Source organism: Piliocolobus tephrosceles, chromosome 8 (assembly GCF_002776525.5).
Source record: "Piliocolobus tephrosceles isolate RC106 chromosome 8, ASM277652v3, whole genome shotgun sequence".
In the NCBI taxonomy this organism is placed as follows: Eukaryota; Metazoa; Chordata; class Mammalia; order Primates; family Cercopithecidae; genus Piliocolobus; species Piliocolobus tephrosceles.
Window position 1 is genome coordinate 20,565,414 of NC_045441.1, and position 5,744 is coordinate 20,571,157.

At 39.3% G+C, this 5,744-nt stretch overlaps 1 pseudogene; it reads left to right on the top strand.

Moving 5' to 3' along the window:
* LOC111523634 overlaps window positions 1–4,247 on the top strand; it is a 10,947-nt pseudogene extending 6,700 nt beyond the window's left edge.
* Window positions 4,248–5,744: the final 1,497 nt, after the last annotated feature.

Genomic DNA, 5,744 nt, shown 5'->3' on the forward strand with positions numbered 1-5,744 from the left:
TGGACATTAAAAGGGATTCTCTGTCTAAACTAAAATGTCTGTGATGTTTTAGAAGAAAGTGACTTTTGAAGATGTAGCTATTGACTTCACCCAGGAAGAGTGGGCCATGATGGACACATCCAAGAGAAAGCTGTACAGAGATGTATTGCTGGAAAACGTCAGTCACCTGGTGTCCCTTGGTGAGTCCCTCAACATTCGCATATGTATGTAGACACACATTGACTCATTCATTCAGTAAGTGTTGGAACAGCTTCCCCATATCTCACTCTAATCTCTTCTCTGATTCTCTCACAGATCTTATCTGAAAAAAGTTTGAGCTCTCTAAATCTGCCTGAAAGAAATATCTTTATTTTATTTTATTTTGTTTTATTTAGTTTGTCACTCAATTAGAATGTAATGTTGACAAGGATTTCATTATTTCCTTGGTACTCTGTCTCTAATACTCAGAACAGACCTGGGAACTTAATGAATATTTTCAATATATTAAATTAAATATTTTCTAAATAACTCTTCTGCTTTAGTCGCTATGCTTAGGCTGAGACCAATTAGTGAAAACAATAGCAATATCTTTTCTGTATAGAACACCAATTATTTTTGTAAATCAAAATTTTTTTTGTTCTGCATGAGAATAATAATAAACATACTGTGCAGAGATTTAATTAATCTCTTTCTTTCTGAAAAGACTGTGTATTATGCATTGTGTCTTGGAACTTAGGCATGGACTCAGCATTCATAGGTCCTGACTGTTTTGAATTTCCTTTTCCTGATGGACCTTTCGTTTGGATTTATTTTCCAGTTTCACGTTGGGTCAGGAAAATCCTGGGGAGTTTTCTGTGTTCTAGGTCTTGTGGCCTGAGCTGACCTTCACTGTTTTTATTCTTCCTTGATAGCCTGCCTTACAGTTGTTGATAATGCACATTTATTGACAGTGAACTCAAAACACATGTACTGTTTCCACTAACAGGGTACCAGACAAGCAAATCCTGTATAATTTTGCAGCTGGAGCAAGGAAAAGAGCTCTGGCGGGAAGGAAGAGAATTTCTCCAAGGCCAGAATCTGGGTAAGCAACAGGGTCCTGTGCTCTAATAGAAGGAGGTGCTTTGTCAATGAATAATATCAGTCAAATATTAATTAGTGGTTTTATTAAATGAGTGGTAATTTCTAAAATGTAGGTTAAGCTACTGGAGCAGAATTCCTTAGATGTTATTATCATTTTGTTCATATGTCAGATGCTACTCTTGTGTCCTCTTGCCTTTTCTTTTACTTTCGGGAAAAGGATAATTCACGTACTTGTTGGGGTTAAACTGTCACATGCTGACTCTTTTCCCGATACCCCTGTGAAGACCATCCCTCTATTTACCTGCCTGATATCTCATCTCCATTTTAACTCTTTTCACATTTTAATTTTAAAACTCTTCTAATTGCTGACGCTGTACAATCTGTTTCTTCTACTGAAGTATTTTCTTCATTTGCCACATCTAAGTGTCAATTTTTGAAAAAAAGTAAATGGGCCTTGGGGTTTTTCAAACAATTTTATTACCATAACACCAAGGTAACAATTTATTTTTCAATTATTTCAGACAAGGAAAGTGTCCTTTTTTTTTTTTTTTCTTTTTGAGACGGAGTCTTGCTCTGTCACCAGGGCTGGAGTGCAGTGGCCGGATCTCAGCTCACTGCAAGCTCTGCCTCCCGGGTTTACGCCATTCTCCTGCCTCAGCCTCCCGAGTAGCTGGGACTACAGGCACCAGCCACCTCACCTGGCTAGCATTTTTTTTTTTGTATTTTTTAGTAGAGACGGGGTTTCACCGTGTTAGCCAGGATGGTCTCGAACTCCTGACCTCGTGATCCGCCCGTCTCGGCCTCCCAAAGTGCTGGGATTACAGGCTTGAGCCACCGCGCCCAGCCAAAAGTGTCCTTAAGAAAAAACACACAATATCCATGTATACTATCAGAAAAGACGCATCCACCGGTATGACAATGGTGAGTTTTATAGTTGTGTACACTAGCCATCTAAGTTAAAGACCTGGTAATGGGTTAAGTTAGTAATGACACACAGTCACCTGAGTGTAATTAGGCTGGCATTAAGTGCTTTCTAAGCAAAAATATTTGATACTTTGAATTCAGTGAATAAAGTGACCTGTGTTCTAAACCATAACATGAGATCTTTAAAATAGAACAAGTGCATATACATTGCTCATGCTCAGACTTTGAAAGATATTGATATCATCACAATTAATGGAATAACTCTGCAATTGGGATCTTACAAAAGAGAAAATACCTGTGTCTGCAGGAGATAATGTGTATGCAAGTGTCAATCGAGAAAAATGACGAGAGAAATCTCAATCATTTTAGGCGATTTATTTGCCAGAGTTAAGGACATGCACCTGGGGGACAGGTGTATACCTTTCTCCAAAGATGATGTTCTCTAAATTTAAAGGGGGAAAGGGTGGGATATTGAGAAGTACACAATTTTCATGTAAAAGGTGGGTAGAAAAAAATAGTCATTCATGCATCTTTCTGGCTCAGTGAATCTGGATTTTTTTTACACAAGATGACATAAACAAATGAGGCAGAGGAATAATGCAGGAAAGCTGCATTTTATATAAGACAACATAGGCAAAATGGGGCAGGGAAACAATCGGATATGCATTTGTGTCTGGTGAACTGGGGATGACTGCACCTGGAAAGACAAGCTATCAGTTTGCATTGCCATGGTGTAATTTTAACAGCTCATGAGGAATTTCCTTGTGGGCAAAATATGGGGGAGGCATGTAGCTTTTCATCTTGTAGCCATATTATTTAGGAACCAGAAGGGGGAGGCAGGTTTTTGTGACCCTGTTCCCAGCTTGATTTTTCCCTTTGGCTAAATGAGCTTGGGGTGCCAAAATTTAATTTCCTTTCACACAAGTAACATTGGAAAGATTTCAACTGGACTCTATCACTGAATGGTTGGTCTAGGATTCAAAGGTGGTGAAATGAATGTATAGATGTATGTTGGTAAATCATTAAGAGCTTTTAATCTTTGTCCCTAAAGGAGAACTCTCTCATTCTGGAGGATCCCTTTGAATGTAATAATTTGGGAGAGGATTGCACTCACAGTTCCACAATGACTCAGTGTTTGTTTGTTTGTTTGTTTTTTTTGAGACAGAGTCTCGCTCTGTCGCCCAGGCTGGAGTGCAGTGGCCGGATCTCAGCTCACTGCAAGCTCCACCTCCCGGGTTTACGCCATTCTCCTGCCTCAGCCTCCCGAGTAGCTGGGACTACAGGCGCCCGCCACCTCGCCCAGCTAGTTTTTTTTTGTATTTTTTAGTAGAGACGGGGTTTCACCATTTTAGCCAGGATGGTCTCGATCTCCTGACCTCGTGATCCGCCCGTCTCGGCCTCCCAAAGTGCTGGGATTACAGGCTTGAGCCACCGCGCCCGGTGACTCAGTGTTTGTTAACTCAGAGTGGAAAGAAACCCTACGTCAGCAAACAGTGTGGAAAATCCCTTAGTAATCAGTTGTCCCCTTAACCACATAGACAAATTCATATTAAAGGTAAATCATATCAATGTAATATATGTGAAAAGGCCTATACTAGTTGCTTTCACCTTAGACGGCACAAGATGACTCACACTGGAGAGAGGCCATATGCATGTCATCTATGCAGAAAATCCTTCACTCAGTGTTCTCACCTTAGAAGACATGAGAAAACTCACACGGGAGAGAGACCGTATAAGTGTCATCAGTGTGGGAAAGGCTTTATTCAATCCTTTAACCTTCGAAGACATGAGAGAACTCACCTTGGATAAAAGCGTTATGAATGTGATAAAAGTGGGAAAGTCTTTAGTCAAAGCTCTGGCTTTAGAGGACACAAAAGAATTCACACTGAAGAGAAACCACATGCTTGTCTTCTATGTGGGAAAGCCTTCAGTCTATCTTCTGACCTTAGATGATATGAGAGAACATGCACTGGAGAAAAGCCATATGAGTGTCATTTATGTGGGAAAGCCTTCAGTCCATGTACTAATCTTAAATAACATCAGAAAATTCACCCTGGAGAGAAAATCATAAATGTCTTCAGAACATATTCTGACTTTAGATGACATGGTGTTAGGAATGACGAATGTAAGGAATATGGAAGAGACTTCAGCTGTAATTGTAACATCTAAACATGCCAAAGGACTCACATTTTGAAGAATTACTGTAATCAACATGGACATTACTTCAGTTACCTTTATTCTTCAGCCCACATCAATAAATTCATATGGAAGGGAAATTGTACAACATGTGTGTACCAAAGACTTGTTAGTGATCTGATCATAAATGATATGAGAGAGCTGAAACTGTCAACATAATAAACTAAAAGTCTTCAGCAATAGTTTTAATAACTTAAAACGTGTGGGACTTTCAGGCTGAGAATCTCTAGCTCTGCGTTCAGTGTGAAAATGCTTTTATGTGCAATTTGTTGTCAAATAATGTAAGAAAACTTTACTTGGATGAACCCTTTATTTGTATTTTCTGTGAATAAACATTCAGCCAAGCACTAGGCTTGATGTTCACAAGAAAACACAGTGATAAAATGCTGCTAAAATGGAAAATAAGAGAGGAAATCCTTTATAAGCTAAATAAGAAGGGAAAGCCTTTCCAAGGGCAATGAATTCTCTTGGAATACCAAACACTTCTTACTGGAGAAGTTATGCCTTGAAAAATCATGAGAAATCCTTTCTTCACAGAGTAACACTTGTGGCACATTGAGATTTCACACTGGACAAAACACGCTTAGGATCTTGAAAGGAGAAGATTCTTTAGTGGTAATTCATTTCTTAGTTGACATTAAGTTTCTCACATTGAGGAGCTATCAAACTTGAAAATCACTGTGGAGAAACCTGATAGATTTCTCATCAGAAAAGTGAGTCAAGAAGGTGGACCTCTAGAAAAAACTCTTAACACATAGTTTAGCAAAATAATTCAGAAATTTGAGAAAATATCTATTCATAAAAATGCAGCACATAAATGTATAATAGCAAAGTGACCTGGGCATAAATTGAATGCAGAATTATATAAGAAATCTCATTAAACATTTCCAAAAGATCAATACTTACAAATATTGAAAGAATACAGTCGGTTGTTGAAAAAACTTACTGTGTTGGCAAAGTCCTTCTTTCATTTATGCAGCCCTAACAAATCGATTTGCATCTGCACTCCTTGGCTTATGGGTCGAGATTCTACCCCACCTTCTGAGTCTTCCCAGTCTTCAACAGCTCTTTCCTCACAGCTCACCTCCCTTTAGTTCAATGTCCACTAAAACCACTTGTTTCCATCCAACCCTGGAACTGACACATCAGGGAACTTCAGCCCCACTTGCCAGATTTCTCAGTGTGTCACTGCATAGATTTAGCAAGGAAATGGAGGCTGAATCAAAGACACCTAGTATATGCATTTGGGTGTCCCCAGCCCTTGCCTCTATCTCTGAGTAGTTACCTGGGATCAGAGAATAAGGCAGCCCTGCTCTTCTATCCCTCAGAAATCTCTTGAAATTTTGTCCCTGAATCCTCTCTAAGTGGAAGTAGCAGTTCATCTCATGGCACCCCAGAGTTTATTCAGGTAAGTCCTGAGTTATTATACAGAGACAGACACAGCTGTGCTCCTTTTACTTCTGTCCAGAAGATAAAACACCAGCATGATAAAACAGCCGAAACTATCAGCCACCATGCAAGCCTTTCCTATATTTGATTCAATGACTTTTCCAGAAGCAAAATGA